This window comes from Pyrgilauda ruficollis, unplaced genomic scaffold (genome assembly GCF_017590135.1).
Source record: "Pyrgilauda ruficollis isolate IOZ18807 unplaced genomic scaffold, ASM1759013v1 scaffold217, whole genome shotgun sequence".
In the NCBI taxonomy this organism is placed as follows: domain Eukaryota; kingdom Metazoa; phylum Chordata; class Aves; order Passeriformes; family Passeridae; genus Pyrgilauda; species Pyrgilauda ruficollis.
In genome coordinates this window covers 144,267-163,587 of record NW_024521095.1, presented here as the reverse complement: position 1 = coordinate 163,587, position 19,321 = coordinate 144,267, and the positions used below count along the sequence as shown (strand labels likewise).

At 43.1% G+C, this 19,321-nt stretch overlaps 1 protein-coding gene across 1 annotated transcript in view; it reads right to left on the bottom strand.

The window, feature by feature from the left end:
* Positions 1-8,752, bottom strand: part of RASGEF1B (RasGEF domain family member 1B) — a 31,863-nt gene extending 23,111 nt beyond the window's left edge. Inside the window, exon 1 of the mRNA XM_041468324.1 lies at positions 8,589-8,752. The gene's annotated coding sequence lies outside the window, so the exon portion shown is untranslated. The remainder of the gene's footprint in view (positions 1-8,588) is intronic.
* Between the last annotated feature and the right edge of the window lie 10,569 nt (positions 8,753-19,321).

Below are 19,321 nucleotides of genomic sequence, written 5' to 3'. Positions count from 1 at the left end.
CTTGTTTGCTATCTATTTCTGGAAGCTGCTTGACAGAGCAGGCTCAGTCCTGCTTCAGTGAGACACCAAGTCGTGGTGATGCTGTGTGTGGTCGGAACTGGGTTTCACTTGGAAGCGAGCAGGACACAGGACACGCTCTCCATGCGATGAAAAGGGCTGATAGCAAAGTGTGACAGAGATAAATATAGCATAGCCAACGGGGTGATTCACACAACACATGTGCTACTCCAGCATGACTCCTCTATTATCTTGACTTTGACTCCTCTGCTGTATTTTATTTGGAGGCGGAGACACAAAGCAGCATGCTTAATTCTAATTAGAAGCTTCTTTAGCCAAAACTTCAGCTGAACCCTGCCTCCAGAATAACTTGAGTGGAACTGAAATTTGGTTACAGAGCAGATAATGGTCCACAAATCTGTGGCATATAGAGCAGAGGTATCTTGGAACCTAAAAATATTGTTGACAAAACTCAGCAGGGCAAGATCTGACCAGCAGGAATTGGGAACAAAGACAAGAAATATTATTCCAATGAAAAATGTTCTGGGAGTTAAAAACTGGAACTTTTTAACTGGGCTTTGGAAACATTTGGCTAGCAGTCACATGGAAACCCATTTATCTCTTCTCTCTTTATTTTTTTTTCCCAAGAATGAAAAAGAGTGGGGTTTTTTTTTCCCCTCTGTTTTTTTTTTCTTTTGTTTTGTTTTTGTTTGTTTGGGGTTTTTTTTTTTTGTTTGTTTGTTTTTTAAATTAAAGATATGACTTGAAGGAATGAGCAATGAAATAATTTCCTGGCTTTACCAGTGATGCTGTCCTGTGACACAGAGAGAAGTTAAAAACTCTGCACTCTGGAAAGAGGAATGCAACATTTTTTTTCTGCATTTAGTATCATTATGGAGAACATGAGACCTTGAGCATCGAAGTCCATATTCTGGCTGTGAGTAGCCTCTGACAAAGAATCCTCAACCTTCCCAGTAACAGCACTGTAAATAACAAGTGAGAGCCAAAGGCAATGTGCTCAAACCCCCACCATCTCCTGCAGGAGCCAAGTTTCAGTTTGGCAAAACTGAACGTTGCTTCCAAGGCTGCCAAGTGCTTTTCCAAACCTTTATGTTTAAAAAAAAAAAAAAAAATCTGTTTTCTACTACAAACAGTGGAAGGTTGCATCGGTTTGTTTTAATTTGTATTGAAGAGCTCAGGCTGCGCATCAGATTCATAAAACAAACCCAATAACATGGACAGCTGGTGTCCTTCATAGAGGCACCCCCTGAAAAGTTCATTAGTAGCCATGAAAGGTGCCTTTAAAACCACTGCCAAACATTTTCAGCTCCTCTGTTAGGTACAGCTTTCTCCCAAACCGCATCCCTCAGGCAGAGGACTGGTATGAGTCCCAAGGCACACCTCCCCTTAAAAGATGCAAACTGCAGAAATGCAATTACATCCCCTCAGAGCTGTTCCCTATACAATCCGAAACCTTTGACCACATTTAACAGGTGATTACCATCCACCATTGTTATTAAGGATGCCATCATAAAACTGAGCCATTCCTGCAGGAGCCAAGCTCCAGAGAGCCCTCATTATCCCTACTCCTTCTTTTGTTAGCAACACGCCTACAGAAGCCCTTACTGGCCCTTAGCTTTCTTAACCTCATCCCTAAGTTCTTGTACAATATCCCCAGATTCCTCCAGACTTCCCTAGCCTGTCTTCCATGAAAAGCCAAGAGCCTTCCATTCCAACGCTGAAGCCACAGGAGCCACCCCACCACCGATGCCAGTGATATCACACCCATGCAGGCATGTGCATGTCTCTGAATCTCCTTGTTTGTTCCCCATGCTGAGTGTGTTTGTGCAGAGGCATCTGAGCCAGGCCTTTATAAAGCCGACTGGCTGGAGCAGCTGGAATCCTTCTGCAGTGCTTGGGGCATCCACCCAGGCTGCCCAAAACAAAAGCACACCTGACACAGAGGCCGCCCATCGCAATCCACACAGCTCTTCCTGGTGTGTGTGCTTCTGCTCACAAAGCTTTCTTTTTTTTTTTTTTTTTTTTTTTTTTAGCGCTAAAAGGTAAAGGGAACTTTTAGAGCTCTGAGAGGATAAGAAACCTGAAAAACTCCCAGATGGGGGTTTCATGTGCCTTACTTGCAGAAATTAAGATCACAGAAGTGTCCCAGCTCCAGCCTTCTTGCTTCCACTCTTTGTGATGAATTTGCCATACAATTCTCAGAGCGTGACTTCGACACCAACTCTGAGTTACAGTTCCTTCCTAGAATTATTTATTAAGTGTATCTTTTAAGAGGCAGAGTACAGAATATTTTTTCATACTCACACAGGAGATGAAAAGGGGAGTGGTATTGGCTTTTTCCAGACTGAAATCAAGAGGAAGATTAAGAACCTCTCATAAGAATCCAGCCCAGAGGCAGAGGACCAAAACTATCCATGCTGGACAGTGTCATAACAGTAGCAAATACATCTTGCACAGGTGCTGGTGGGGCAAGAAAAGACCTGAGGTAGACATAAGAAACCTGAGTGAACCTTAAAGTACTCTTTGGTTTTCACTAAAACAGCAGAGAATGAACAATTTTGTAAAGTTTTCCAAAAATCACCCAGGCAACAATAAACTGCAAAGGCAAATGAAAAACGCTAGTAAGCAAAGAATAAACCAGGAACTGAATTTCAAGCAGACGCATTTTCCTCCTGAATGTGCATTTTTCTTGGGTCTATAAATAGACGCCGCTGATGATTTGGGAAGGTCAGATGCAGCACTGCTGACTGATCACTCACGTATGAGAACTTTGGCACAGTAATTAAGTGAATCCTGAATGACTCGAAATTAAAGTCCTTGGATACTGAACAGCAGAGGTGTGATGGGTATGAATACATTTGTGGGTTTATTTGGCAGCATTAGGAACACTGTGAGGCATTTAAGAACGGCTTGAATTTCTCCAAATCTGCAAGCATAGTAAAAGGGAAGGAAACAAACAAGTTCCTCTTTGTTGCTGATGTGCTGTAAATCCACGTTCCCTGCTTAAGCCCCACAACTCAGCTCCCCTTCTGTCCTTTCCCATCCTCTTCTTCAGTGGGGCAGGAAGAGAGAGTCTAATGATGCTGAAAGCGGCTGTGACAGCATTGCTGCAGTGCCAGAGAAGCACATGCAGGCAGACTGCATCACGGCAAAAATCCCAGCTGCAGGAAAATTACTCAGCCCAGGGTGAGGACAGGACATGTGCTCCTCCCAAACAAAACACATGATACAATGTGTCCGTGTTGCTGGACACACAAAAGCAACAGCCTTGAAACACATGACACTAAAAGGATACCACACCTATAACATATAATTTCTTAAAGCACTTGTCTCTTACCATGACCACAATGCTGCTGAGATTTCTGTCAGTAGGTTAAAAAACTGAAGAGACCACAATTATTTAAAAATATGAAGCATGCTCCATTACTGACTGATTAATCTTTTTGTTAAGTTAATTTTTAAGTTATTTTTAATTTTATGGGTAATTTCTTAATCTGGATACTGTTCTTTTACCATTTAAATGCAAAGTAAGGCTCTCCCCACATAAGTGTGGGGATTTTGTACCTTTTACATCTTTTTGCTAATCCCAGTTTCAGAAGAGAAGTTAAAACATGAATAAACAGGATAAGTATATAAGTGACATGATGAATTAGCACAGCAGTAATTAAATGTCAGAAGGCACAAGAGACTCTAGAAAAGTTCAGTCCACTGCATGCTCCATTGTGACTCTTTAAAATTTGAGGGATTTACAGAATGAATTAAAAGGAAAAAGATGCACAAGAGTCTCAGGCCAGCCAAAGGATTCAGTGAAACACCTCCCATCTTAAAAAACGGACAACACATATAGCTACTCTTTTCTACCAAAATTTCTGAGCAGACAGTTGGACTGAAAGCAAGAATGCCACTAAAGCCTTCCAGTTCTTTACGTTACTGAAGCAGGGTGGGGATTTTAGAAGCAAAGCATTCCCCTTATTGGACCCAGTGAAGCACAGAACACTTTTGCCATTTGTTCTTAAATATTACAGCCTTAAAACACAAAAATCCCACCTCTCTACTCAGCCAGCTGCAGACTGGTTTGTCAGGGCTGCCATCCACCAGCAAGACACAGAGCTCCACAGCCTGGAGGAGTTCACCACCCTAGCTCCCACACTGCTGAGGGGCAGCTGGGATGCTGCTCCTGGGATGCTGGAATGCTGCTCCTCACTCAGCTGATGGGTTGCTGCAGCTCTGAGGTCAGGAGTTTGAAGGCAAGTGAACAGCAGTGATGTTTTATTCCAAAACATCACATTGTACAATGAGTGATTCAGCAGCTGATTCACGGTGGCTGAGATGTCCAGGAATGGGGTGTGGGGTGGGGTGGACAGATGGGGCCTGTGATGCCACCTGTGCTATGCTACCCCCTTAGTGAATCAGAACTCTGACATGAGTCCTGTAGCTCTGTATCTATGGAGTTCTGCACTCTGCATAATTTCTGTAGCGTGCTTTGTGCCCCCTGCATACTTCCAAGTGACAAAACTGAAATTTGATGTTCTCAACAGAGACGTGAGCAGTTTCCCCTACACTACCACCAGAAGAGAATCACTGTGGTATTAAACTTTCACTAACCTTGGGGAGTGTGTTCTATTCTATGTGACAGAGATGTAATCCTAACCCACCCCAGGTGATCCAAGCCAGAAGATCCACCTTCCCTATCTGCATGGGCAGTAGCTAATGGTTCTGGACCATTTCAGAGTGATAACTGGGTTCATCAAGAGCTGTTCACATATTCATCCACAGAAAACAGAATTATTATGGCATTATTTCAGTGCTTAGACCTGGCACCTGGCAGTTTGGATCTGCTACAGGCTCCTCACGTGGCTTTAGTCGAGTCACTCAGTTTCTCATTACTGCATTCCTCTGTTTGACAGTACAAAGAAGGGTAAATATGGGGTTATTTCCTTTCATTAAGCACTAAGATCTTTTTTCAAAAGGTGTACAGAAGGTGTATCTTATATTACTGCCTGGAGCATGGTACTAGCCCTAAGCATGAAGCTCTCTTGACATGGTTCCTTCTTCATCCTGATCAAAGCAAGACATATTCTGAATCCCAAAACTGTTGCTCTTTGCAGACACCCATGCTTGGCCTTTTGGTGCTACCCTACAGTACACTTCAAAAGAAAACACCTTTCCCTTTTGTAATCATAATAGGCAGCCAAGTTATAATTTACAACAGCAAATTTGTGGTGTTTAGTGCTAAATAACAGTACTAAATTTCATTTAACTGTTTCTACCTAAAACCTTATTGCCAGATGTCTCTGCCATTTAGATGATGCAGAAAAATTGCTGGTTTTAGGGCAAACAATTCATATGATCTTTTTTCCCCAGTCGCCGAGTCCTTATGTTTCCATGAACAGTACAGAATTTTTACTGACACTTCAATATACAGCAGGTTGAAAGCAGTATATTCACACTTTCTGCAACAGAAATACTTCAGTTAAACACCCACCACCACCACCACCACAACAAAAATACACTTTCCAATGTCTAGATTGAAGATAAAAATGGATGGTTGCACTTTGTCAGCTAAGAGAGGAAGTACAGCTCCGTATGTGCACCAGCTACACTTGCCTCTCACCCATTTATATCTAGGCTGGGTATCAGCCAGAGACAGAACAGAGCTGGGTCTGAGATACAGAGGACTTGTAAAACATTTATCTGCAATCAGCCTGCCTGACTCCTTGGGAACTCGAAGAGAAGCCCATTACAGCCAAAATGAGTGGAAAGACCTTTCTCCCCAGGCCAGCAGGGCCCCAGCAGACTGGTCTGTGTCAGCCCCTGAGACCAGCGGCAGTTCCCGGGCCCGACTGAGGGTGGACCCCTGGGCCTTGCAATCGACGGTCAAGCGCTCCTTGCCCCGAAACAATTACAGCTATTAAGTCACCACCCAGTAGGTATGATATTGAGCAAATGTACACCACGCTGGGCTGTGAAAAGATCATTACAAACGCGGCCTAACAGCGTCTGAATCCCTGCAGGATGTTTAAGGGAGGATCAACTCTAGTCCTGATGGACAAGTACTGTCAGTTCAGCACGCTACATTCATGCAGAAAGCACCTGGCCTTGTATCAATGAGAGCAATTACCTCAGAGAATACCCCACTCCCCACTCTGACTCAAGCTGATTTATCCTCTGTCTTACTCCTCATGAATCCCAAGTCTCACAGCTCCCAGGCTCCTTTCTGCACGTGTGTTACCTGGCATTTCTGGCCCTATTTCCACGTGTGACAAGAGGCAGGCAGAGTACCTGACCCCATGGGAGGGGTGACCTGGGGAACATTTTATTCTGGGGAGAAGATGCATTTTGATGAATCAAACCCAAAATAAGTCAGAATGCATGGATCTGAGTCACTCAGTGCTATTCTGGAGCCGCCTAGGGAGAGTGAGCTGGATTGTTGTCATGATCCTGCACATTTCCCATTTCAAAATACAGCCATACTAAATGCCACCCATTCAGGTTCCTCACAGTAGCGATTTAGTTTTTTAATACTACTTCTTATAGCAGCTAGAACAGAGGAGAAATTAGCAGCAGCTTTCAGCTAGAGTCTTTGCCTCCTGTTTGTAAATTAATGTATTGTCTTGCTGTGGCTGCAAAATGCTTTCTGGAAGCTTTGTTTACAAGCTCATTTTCTATCAAAGTGTTTATGAGATGATGTGGCTCAGTCCCTCATACCCATGCCAAGCAGAGGGCGCTTGTCAGTGCTTGCAGAGTACACCTGTGTGTTTACTAACATTTGGAAAAAATGCTTAAGTATGTGCAATCACAGACTGTGCCTCCTCCTCTGAAATGCAGGCAATCTATCCCAAAGAGCCCTAGCATATGTCACATAGACCCTTACAGTGATGTACAGCACAGACTGGCAATATGAGCCACACACAGCTCCCTCCTGTCTTCACCCCAAGAAAACCTCACTTTTTAACCACCCTGTTAGAAAAGCAAAGCCCCATATTGTCAGCTTCTCCAGTTCATATTCCTCCACGGATCATGCTGCAGGGCTGAACTGTGCCTGTCACTTCTGTCACAGTGTGACAGCAGCTCACCCCGCAGACCAGGAGCAGGCACGGTAAGGACTGTGTAGATAACCCACACAACCGCAGCACAGGCAACAACACACACAGCCGTCCCCCAAAACCTCAGCAGAAGGAAACCACAAAGAATGCAAACCAACAGGGATTCAGCGCACCCTACAAAAAAAACCTTTACTCAGTGCGTGGCACAGCTGTGAGCTTAACCCCTGCTAAATCAGTAATTTCTTTCCTCTTTTACAAAGATTTAACAAATCCTACAGTGGCCTGTTTCAGTCCTGCTGTTCAAAGGAGTGATATCCCCACTGCTTATCCAAAATCAGAGCCTGGTCTCAGCTATTAGTTCTCTCCAGTACAGCTCATCAGTTAGCTACTTGTCTTGAGTATATTGAGCATTGATTTTCAGCTGATTAACAGCTTCTCTCCAAGGCATCTCATTTGGAAGCCGTAAGATAAGCCTGAGGAAGCCGTACTTCAAAAAGCTCTTCTCAGCTTTCAAAATAAAGAGAGAGCCTGGAGACCCATTCCTGCCTGCCCAAGTCCCAGTTTCCCACAGATGGCACAGATGACATCTCAGCCCACCAAGGCGCTAATCTCACTGAAAGCAGCCCCCTCAACATTCCTCACTTAGACACAGCCGCCCGAGGTACACAGCACCTCTTTGTTCCCGGCTCTTTTGATTTTTCAGCCCATTCTTGCCCTTTGAGAGGAGTCAGCCCTCCTCCGCTCTGTTCCGGAGAACTCCTCTGAAAGAGTTCCTCATCCCCCTGTGTTCTCTTTAGCTTTACACACGGGCAGGCATTGCTTGTTAGGGCTGCCTTAGTTTACGGTCTGGACTGACGCACTGGTCTTGGGTCATTTAACACTGATTTGGGGTCATTTAACATTGATTTGGGGTCATTTAACAGTCCTTACTCGTACCCCTGAACTGCGCAGGAGCTTGAAGTTTTATCACACTTACACCCAGCAGATGCCCAGAGAAAGACACACACACACACACACACACAGAGACAGACAGATACAGACGCACACACACAGACACACATCCCGCCCACACCCCCTTTTTACTCAGCCCTACAAACACAATCTGGTACATCAGTGCTTTTTTACCCTTCCCACCCAAGAAAACCAGCGATCAGTCGAACTGCCGGGTGTAAAGAAAAGCAGGGAAAGCTTCTCCAAGGATTATAGCCAAGGGGGAAAAAACTAAAAAATCACATCGTGCAGTTGTAGTACTCTGTTCTATCTCACTACAGGGAAGGATATAAGGAGAAGGACCCAATCACTGCACCATCACTGCTGGGCTGAAGTCTCTCCCTTCCCCGGTATGCTGATACCCCCCAAAAAGCAGATCTGTCCGTACAGAACTGGCTAGCCAGGAAGGAGATTAAACACCGGGAGGAACGAGACCGTCCTGCCGGAGCTGGCAAAGAAGACAGCGACTGGATGGATGGATGGATGGATGGACGGACGGACAGACAAGACGCACCGCAGACACACGGACTGTACCTGGAAGTGGCAGGCGCTCCCGGCCCCAGACGCTGCTTTATGGCTCTCACGCACTCATCATCCACAACACAGCACGGCGCGGCTCGGCTCCCCTCGGACTGTGCCGGCGGCGGGCGGAGCGCCGTGAAGCGCCGCTCCCCTCCCGCCGCGTCCCGTCCCGTCCCGCTGCGTCGCCGCCCCGCCCGGCGCAGCGCCGGTGCCGCGGGGGGCGGAGCGCTGTGCGGCCCGCCCGCCCCGAGAGCCGGCCCCGCCCGCCGCGGCGGGCAGCTGGCACCCGGTGTCACCTGTGCTGCTGCCCGCCGTGGCCTCAGCTGGTGTGCCCGGCACCATCCACACACACACCGTGCGTCCTCTGAGTCTCCCAGGTTGTATTTCCAGCACAGAGGATTGCTTTCCTCAGCCCGGTGCTGTTTCTTCTCTCTCGCCAGTTCTCATCCAGTTCCCCGTGCGGTTCATGCTCAGTAATCTTCAAAAAGGTCTTGTACGGATCCGCTGCAACTCCTCACCCACCGCCCTTCGTCTTCTCTGCATCTCGGTTCACCAGCTTGGATCTGGTGCCCCATTGCTCTTGGAAGGGGTGGCGAACACTTTGCTTCTTTGTGCTCTCTCCAGAGCACTCTTGAGTTTTCTCCACTTCTTGCACTGCACTCTCAGCACTTTTCCAAGATGAAAAGTCCAGGTTTACCCTGTTACTCTATATAACAGGATGCGAATCTTGGACAAGCCTTGTTATCCTCCACCAGCATTTTTGCAGTACCTCTAAACCTTCTGAGATGAGGGAAATGGCGCTGCATATGCACAGTTCAAGGTGCAATTCAACCTCAGATTTAGGGAGCAATACTCCAACTTTCACTGCGCTATACCCCCCTCCTAACATTTACTGATCTATGCTCAATTTCCTTTTTTTGACCCCTCAGAGTATCCAACCAAGGTCTTCCTATGGAGTGGCAGCAGCCAGGTCAGATCCTGCACTTGACAAGTGAGGCTAACTACATGCATCAGATGTTCCACTAACTGAAGAAAAATTATCCCTGGTAGTTAAAGGCTTGAGAGACAGGTGTCTCTAGCTGCTATTTCTACATTCAAGAATAGAAGGAGCTTGAATAAGCCTCACACCCTGTGGCCAGGATGATTTTGGAGGCAGTCACACGATCCTGCTTACCTGCCTTCCCAATTCTTTAAGTAAAGGATATAGAAATAAATACCTGTAAAAACTAGTTTAAAAGGAATTGTGCTGTCAATGTAACTAATAGTAAAAGGAACCCCAACACAAAGGGCCTTTGTGCATGCAGATTTCTCTCTTTGGAATTAGGACTTAAACACACACGTGGTCTCACTGTGGATTCTAGAAATTACTTGCAAGACTTTATGTTCTGGATTCACACAAAAACCTGCTCTGTCACTTTGGACAGTGTCACATATAATGTGAAACATAACAATATGACATTGTAATGCTGTTTCTGAAGGAAGATGACATACTGCCAAGTCATGGGTCCCAGCACTTGCACACATATCCTGGTACTTTTCCCATTTTGGCAAATATGTCAGAGGATGGTGATGTATTTTCTTCAGGCTCTGCTTTGTGGTGGTTCTACCTCCAATTCCTCTCTGTGACAGGTTTCTCAATGCAGCAGACTACCTGACTTTCTTGATTCCTGTTTATCCCTACAATTTCCTTCATCAGACACCCCATGTTACTATACATATAAGAAATCTACTGGAAAAAAGATTTAGATTTCATCCAGATAAAGAGGCTTCTTTTTTATTTTTATTTTTTTTTTATTTTTTGCCCCTCTCAGATTCAAGGGCAAACATCGCTTTTCCCTCCCCTTGTCTCCTGTGTTCTCAGACAACATCTTTGATTAAAGTGAAAATATTTTACTGAAGTAATTGCAAGTACAGGCACGTTTATTCTGGTTTGTTTTGGTGCAGGCTGACAAGAATGAAGGCAGCCCATGGGCTCCCTGGCAGGGAGGAAAATCCCAGGGAAGTGACTCTGTGTGGTGCTGCTCAGGCCTCCTTTGCATAGTGCAGGTGGTTATGAATCACTTGGCAAGAGTTGAGAGGAGATCACAGCTTGGAAGGAGTAAAGAATTACAGTTATGAGTCAACCCTGCAAGCACAGAACATGCCTGCTTTGTGCTGCTCAGATGTTTTCCTTGTTTATTCTTCCCATTTTGATATGATGGTCCTCACAACAGCAATGCAGATTAAGGGAATTAAGCACAAATAAAGCCCAAAAAGCGACATGGGGAATGATTAAACCAATTAAACCAACTCTTGCCAAACAAGTTCTAAAATCCAGGCTGAGTCCTCATGGATCTGCCAGTAGGAAACCCAGCATCTAGGCTGGGCTTTAACATGAGTCCATCCACCATGGCAGAAATACGGGCTGCAGGCTTGGGCTGCAAACCAGGTCTCTGCTTTGTCTGTGGATTTGGGCTGTGGAAAATGTCATCCACAGCCCCACATTATCTCTATTATTACTATACAACGTCAGCATGTGAGAACAATGTGGTACTTCAAAACAAAATGGATATTAGGAGAGAAGGGTGCTTCTCTGTGTCGTAGACATAGAAAATCCCGCGCCAAACAAACTACAATTCTGGCTGATGGTAACCAGGCTCCTGGGTTTTTAGACCCACTCCAGAAAAGGCAAGTTTGACAGCAGTGCCAGTATAAACTGCTGAAGGAGTGAGAGCTGTAAAGTTTCGGTACTTTCATAGAATGAAGATGCATTTTTTTCAAGCTATTTCTGTTTACTTTTCTGGTGACTAATAAGTGAGTTAATGTGCTTCAAATCAGCATACTCAGACTTCATATTCCATCTCTCTTTCAGACACAAGAGTTACAAGTTATAAAGAATGGAGAGTAGGGGGAAAGCAAATTTAATGGTTTCAGATAACTTGAGGAAATGCAGCTTTAGAAAGCTCATCAAGCCTGGACATAGTGAAAATAGAGTTGTTAACTCTATGCAACTTGTGTTGTGGCCTAACTTCTGTCACATGGTTGAAAATCTGTGTACTGATAAAACAGCCTGCACCCTCCCCATCTCCAGATTTATCCTGACCTCCTGCAGGATGGCTTGTGTTATGTGCCCCAGCCTAATACTGATCACTTCCAAGTGATAAACCAGAAACCTTGTCCCTCAGTTTGTCCAGCAATCATTTGCTGGCCAAGCACACATGGTAAAACAGTTAAATGATGGTGAACTTTAAACATCAAGAGAGAACATTCTCTCTTGTTTCAGCAGGTAACTGTCTGGACAGTTCTCTGTCAGAGCAATGTAAAACAATTGGCCAAACTTGCTGCTGTCTGCCTCCTCTAACTCCAAAAGGTCACCAAAGAGTAATAATTAAGAGAAAACAGCCAGTACCCATTTTTTTTTCTTTTCAGGACTTGTTGCTGTGCAAATAAATTAGCCCTTACCCTGTGGTTTGTAGCAGTTCCCTGCATAAAGCAGAAAGACATCAGGTTTTATTTTAGCCCGATGTTTATTCAGCTTGAACTTGAACTAGGATCATATTAAAAACAGATTACAAACCATTTAAGAGCTCTTAATGCTTGCCAAAACTAGCCTGTGGTTTTAAATGAGATTCAAGGCAAAGTAAATGAAAAGTAGTATTGAAGTCACTGTGGAGAAGTCATGTTACCTAAAACATGCACGACATATTTAAAGTACTCAGCAGAACTCCGTACACAAAGAGTACTCTTGTGCAAATGAATGGACGGGAAGGATTTAGAATGTGAAGTCAATTGTCTGAAATTCAAAGTAAGCAATTGTCTGAAATTCAAAAGTCTGGCAACACCAGCACACATTCAAACCTGTACACAGAACTCCTGCTGTGAAAATGAAATCATTGGGACACCTGCAGAATTTCACACATCTGTTAAATTTCTTGCAGATCCAGATACCAAAGCTCTTGACCACTCTGAATTTTCAAAAAACTTCTGCAATTCACTCTGTAAACATGCAGAATAGATGTATCAGTCCAGCAGATCACTTAAACTTTGCCTTGGCTTCAAGTTTGAAACGAAGTGCGAAGTGCAGGGCATACTTCAGTGATTTGACAGAAGAATTCAGGCAACATTCTTCAGTGTTTAGATGCAGTAGTGTGGCAGTACAGGGGTTGTGTGTGGACATTAGAGATGTAAAAGCACTCAGGGCACTTGAATTGTAGGCACACAGTAGTCCCTGTGGCAGACCTGTTGTAATGACACTTTGATTTTAGCTGTTTACAACTTTGTCAGAATTTTAGCAATTGGAGCTCAAAGTGTTGGTGGCAAGTTCCTACTTCAGGCTAGGAACTTGAAAATTCAGAAAATATAGTTTATGCTCTTCTGAAAAGGTGGTGGACAAAAATCTAGTGTTATTGCTCATCTTACTGTATTGACTGTAGCTTCCTTATTTCTGCCTATTACCTACTGAAGGAAAATCTGTGCAAAACCTTGGACAGGGTCTTGAAAGTTGAAAGAATACGCTCCCTCTAATTTTCCTTGAATGTTTTGACTTTAATGCAAGAACTGCCCAAATTCAGACAAGCTCTGTGCCTGCCCTGTGAGCACGTATGAAAATTTGTCAGCATGATTCACACAGACCTTCTCATGATGGACAAAATCAGTCACAGGTTTTAGGGGCTGAGCTGGACTTGCACTGCAGTGATCCCCTTCAGTGCAGTGGGCACCAGAGCTGAGGAGATGGAGAGACTCTTTTATATTCTCTGTGCCCTCCATGTTAGCACCAAGACAGTGTGAAAAGGAGCGGAAAAGTTGACTCAGTGTGGCTTAATCTCAGTTTTTATCATTAAAAGATGCTGTTTTTTTAATTGCAGTCACTTGCATTATCAGTGACCTCTATTTAATTGTCCCAAAGGAATAAACTGTCCAGGATGAAATAATTAAGTCTCCCTTTTATTCTATAAAACTTCCCCAAAGTATCTTAATTAATGAGTCTTTGCAAATCTGAAAAATATTCCAGCTTGTCTTACTGACAAAGAAATGGAGGCGTTTTCAGGGGCAGATGATGCAGCATGTGAACACCTAACTCTGAGAACAGAATCCTGATCCCCAGGTCCTCTGTGGCTTGGGAGGTCAGAACCTTATGGACTGGGAAGTGTGCCTAAAAGGAGATTATCTAGAAGAAATAACATACTTTGCACAATCACTGTCTTTAATTATGGATAAACCCACTCGTTTAGGACCTCCCCTCTTTTTATACGCATGATGTACAAATATGGGAGAAATAGGAGTACCAGTAAATATAATCTATCTTCCTTCCTGATGGAGAAGTGGAAATGCTCCCAAACGAGTCAATGCCATTTGCTCGAAGCTTTAGAATACCTAAACTGCTCCTTTAGTAGCATTACCCCAAAGCTGGATGTTGGGATCTTTTTTGCTGTTTAAATGTTGATTTGCCATGGTTGTTGCTGGAGGCTTCTCCCTCACTTCCTCAAGACAAGGAAACATTTGCAGTTTCTCCTACCTCCCCATCCTCTCCTCTTTCAGTCTGACATCCTGTCACCTGCTGACAGCAATCACACTGTGAATGGCAAGTCATTTGCTTATTGACAGCCTCCCATTTACTGTGACACCTGCCAGCAGTCTCTGACCCCTGAATAAACATTAAGACATTAACAACCTGACACAGGTTCAAAGGTTTGAATAATAATGTCCTGCAGACTCACTACACTCACACAGGCAGCCAAAAAACCCCCCTTTGCACTAAAATTTGCCATCCTGGGGGCTCGGAAAGGTTTGCTGGAGGAGTGGCTGCAGCAACAGAGTACCTGCATGGAAGAGCAGCCACACTTTGCTATTCCAGGCAGCGAGGCCTCATCTCTGGCCGGTGAAACTTTGAACATCTTTGCCGGTGCTGTAATATTGAGATCTGGGCTATAAGCAACAGACTCACTGGTTTAGGTAAACAACAGGATAGAGTAAAGAGGAGAAAAGGATGTCTGCAGAAAAAAACCCTCAAAACAAAACCGACACCACTATCCCCTATCCCTCAAAAACCAAACCTCAAATTAAAACAAATAAACCACCTCCTCTCATAGCCAAAACCCATCCTTCCCCTGAATTTTGGAATGTTCATAAACCCTTGCTGAACTGCTCTGGAACTGAAGGGCTCTGAACTGCTTTTGGAGTGCATAATCTTGTGCTGCAAGTGTCACGAGGATGAAATAGTGTCCATTTCAATGGATTATCAAATGGAGAAAGTGATCCCACTATGTTTGTTTTAAGTTTTTACTAGCACTGGGTTTGTTTCTCTTGTGTGTCTGCTTGGCACGTAGCCAGTCTGGGACTGGGCTGTAATGGATGATCTATTAGCTTGAAAGACATTCTCTTCTGTCACTTCCAGCCATCCCAACCGTGTCCCGGTAAGTCATGGAGGAAATGAATCCTTTCAACTTGTGACAGCCATGGCTCTTAGGAGCTGTAATTGAGAACCTCAAAGCCCTGGTTAGAAGTTAGAAGCTTCTGTACCAAATGACTTGCAGGAAACCTGGTCTGCCTCCCAGATGTTTAATAAACTTAGCAGTGCCCTCTCAAAACCTTTGGCTAGAGTTCAATCATCTCTACCCACAACCAGTGCACAAAGGATTCAAAGACTTCGTAAACCACAGCTTTTGTTTTGAAGTATGGATAAAGTATGCTCACACATTTCCCTGGCCATGCTATTTGGTGAGGGAAGCTGGGATGTTTTCCACCCTTATGTGCGATGAAATAGACTCTTACACTTCAACAAAAAAGATGTTGAAGAAAAACATAGAAAATTAAGATTTTATTACATGTAAGATGTTAGTTCAGTTGCTGGTCAGTGCAGAAAAAGGAAGATTTATTCCTAATGAAAGCAATTTGACAGTCTAAGTGAAAGGAATTTGGTGGGTAACCTCTGTCAAGTGCAGGGAATGGATTAATTTTTTCCAAACTCTCACCACCACATCTAGCAGCTGTGGGGGGAATGGCTTTTGTATTCCCTAAGTATTTGTAAGATGCTGAAAATCTCTCCCAAATCAGAACATAACTATGAAATCACCCCAAAAAACTCATGTTCATGAGCCAACAATCCTGGACATATTTCAGATTGAATTTTTTATTTATATAGTTTATAAACATGTACATTTCAAATTAGAAATTTAGTATTATTTAAGATCTTACTCAAACGTGAAAAAAAAGGTTGGCTTGGAAAAAAAATCCCCGCTTTTTAATATTCAGGAATAACTAAGTAGAAGAAAAGAAGCTCAAATCTTTTTCAATTCTCTCCCTGAAAGAAGGTTATCAGCTTGTTATTGCAAGAACTACCTTATTTTTTTTTTTTTTTTTTTTAAATAACAGTGTTCAGTTTTGCAAATTTGTCTGGTCAAGAGGGGAAAAATCTGTCAGTGGAAAATTTCCTACTCTTTCCACTTAATTGAAAGGTTGCCTGCTGTGTCCCCAGCTGTCCAGTGAAGAGGGGGATTACAAAGCTCTGAAGAATAAAACCTTCCTGGAGCTGTCCCCCTGCCCCCAACAGAGCAGCTACTACTCCCAAAGCAAGAAAAATAGCTGGCACTGAGCTTTCCATCCCCTTTATTTAGCATGGTGTGTATCTCCCAGAAAGCTGGGAGCTGCTGTTCCTGAGCTCATGGTCTGCAGGGCAGGACATCCAAGGCAGAAAACAAAGCTAAGCAAAACAGAACCTTCTCCAGCTACAGGCAGAGGCACTGGCTATGTATCTGTCTGGGTAGGTGTCTCTTCCTGCACAAATCTGCTCAGATTTTCCTTTCCTAAAAAATAAACCCAGCAGTGGTGGGGGAGAAGATAGAAGCTGTTATTATTGATGATTTTCTACTGTTACTCTCAGTAAATGAAAAGACTTGCAATGAGTCAATACTTTTGGTGGGCAGCAAAAGTCTGCAAGGAAGCCACAGAGGCTTAGCAGCTTCACTGGCATCATTTGCATCATTTGAACTTTTCAGTTTTTTTATTCTATTAAGCAAGCAACAGTAATTTGAAAACTGTTCACATGTTACTTCTTGTAAGAGAAATGGCTTCAAAACTGCCATTCTTGAAAGAGAATAAATAGTGACTGCTTCAGTTCTTGTCTAAATATGGTTTGGGATGCTTTTACACCCATTATAGGCTGCAGCTCTCTGCTGTCAGTTCATACTTTTCCCTGGCAGTTTGCTTTTCCCTGTCTTCCAGTGTAATAGAAAGGAAAGGCACTCTGCCAGAAACCAAGAATCAGATTCTGCAAACTGTTCTGCACACACTCAACATTAATAAGAGCTGACCTGAGAGATAGTCTCACTAAACATTTACACTGTACTTTAAATGGAGCCTATCAATGCAGGTATGTAGGACACAGGCTGAAAAGAAGGAGGTTTACACTTAAGATTGCCATTTCTTCCTCAGATTTACAATAGTGTTTAAATATTATTGCTTTGTTGTCATCTCTACTTAGCAGAGCTGTGCTACTTAATACGAGCATAACCTCAGCCAAGTGAGATGTTTCTCATCATCTCTGACTTTATTGTTAGTATGAACATCACTGCACAACAGGCAAATTCATCAGAAGACTGATTTTAAAGCAAGAGAGGCTCTGAATCTAATTATTATTATTTTTAAATCAATTCCACCTCCTTCTTGTACTTAAACAATAATACAGCCATGGTGTCAAAATTCAGAAACACAACAGTAGTTAAATGCAGGAAGCATCTGAAAACCAGCCTTCAGAAATCAGAAGTGCCACATTTTCCAGTTTGCTGGAGTTCTGGGATAACACTGTACTCACCTTTCATAATGCAACAAAAGCTAGAATTGTCCCTCCATTTTTCAGCAATTCAGTTCAATTTCCCAGCCCCAAGGGTTTTAGCAGAAATGTTGTAGTTTGAAATTTTTTTCTTCCTTGCATTGAAAGAAATTTTATTAAGCAAAAATCTAACATTTCCTTCATTTGGTTTTACCTAAGTTTCATGGTTATTGGAAGAAGCCTGTATATATGACCAAAATATATATTTAAAGCTCAAAAAGGCATGTAAAAAGAACTCTATTTTTACATCAGGGTATTCCAGCTCATTTGTCAATTTTTTGTGAGAAGTTGGGGGCAGAGATTCTAGGTGTTATCCACTTTGCCCTTCTCACAAGCTATACAGTAGGCCTTGTTTTAGACATAGGAAAGTGCAGCTGGCAAAATACATCTGCTCTGGTTTTTTTGGATGGTGTAGGAAAAATATGTTTTTATTTTTTAAAGCAATTTCTATTTAATATTTTAAAGAAAATGAAATATTTTCACAAAACAATTTCCATTTGATTCCAGCTAGAGAGGTTTAATACAACACTGATTTTTTACCCATTAGTCAAATAATCAATTATATACCAGCATAGCTCTCTATTTATGAAGAATAAGCATTGCTTATTGCATTGATCTAGAACCTGGTCTGTACATTCCCTTTTCCAGCATAGGGGAGAAATAAGAAGTTAAGAAATATGTACAGATTGCTGAGGACAAATCTCTGTAAGAGAGTATTTCCTCCTTCAAAACTACTAACCAGTCTTTGAAGACAGGATTAATTTAAGAGTCGGCTTAGATGCAATTCATAATGCTAAATGAGCAGGTGGCATTCTAAATAGTCACACAGAAGTTTCTCCCTCTCTTGGCAAACACAAATGTTTGATGTGAACAAAGCCAAAAAGGTTTTGTTATTTGCTGAACACTGACTCTGGCTCCCATTTCCAAGGTTTCCTTCCCTTGGGACATATGGGCCTTCAGTTACTCAGTCATTCAGTCACACAGATTAGAGGTTATCCTTAAAAGTGCTCTGACTAAGGCAGCACAAGACTCTGAGGGTTTCCACTGCTTAAGAAATGCCCTCAAATACTATGCTTCCAAAAAGGAAAAGAGGGAGGGCATTTGAATAAACAGGGGGGACTGGCTAGAAGAGAAGTCCAACCACAAAAGTAACAACTAAACTCCAGAAAATAATTAAGGAGGATTGTAGTTCCTAAGAGGAAATCAGAGATCACCATGTACGACTTTCACTAAACCGTTTTATTGCAGTTTAAGCTCTGTATAGCCATGCTGTAATCAAACAGGAGGAGCACCAGCAAGGAACAGTGTGAAATCCATGTGCATGAAAATCTCCTAAAACTCTTTGGTTCACCCACATGGAAAAGGACCAAGCCTGTACTGAGCAGCTTCAGAAGCACAGGCAGGTAGATGATAACATGCTGTTTTCCAAGAGTATGTAACAGATTAGTGGATTTCAGTTTGTTTTTTTTTTTCACAAGCTTTGTCCACTCTGCGCTTTGTCCACTCTGCAGAAGATGTCAAAACAGAACTCTGGAAAACCACAACCACATGGTGTGTGTCTGTCAGGAAACACGGTCAAAGGAAAGGATGTTTCATGAAACCTTGGGGACAACCTTGCCAACATGTCCTGATGAACCAGAGCAAGGAGGGAAGTCCTCTCCCTGCTCACAATGCTTTCTACAGCTGTATGTGCATCATTTCCCTTCTATGCCCATTCCCCTTTTCCAGTTTCCTACAGGATAAGCCTTTCAGTGCAAAACCAGCTTATTTCTGTGTAGCTGGACAATCCACAATTCCAAAGTAAGGGGCATCATCATGCACACAGAGTTCAGGATGCTTTCAAATATAGAACCAGAAATCAAAAACATCTCCTGAGCCAGTTTTTAATTTTAATTTTTATTTTTATTTAATTTTTAAAAAAAAAATTAATAGCAGAACA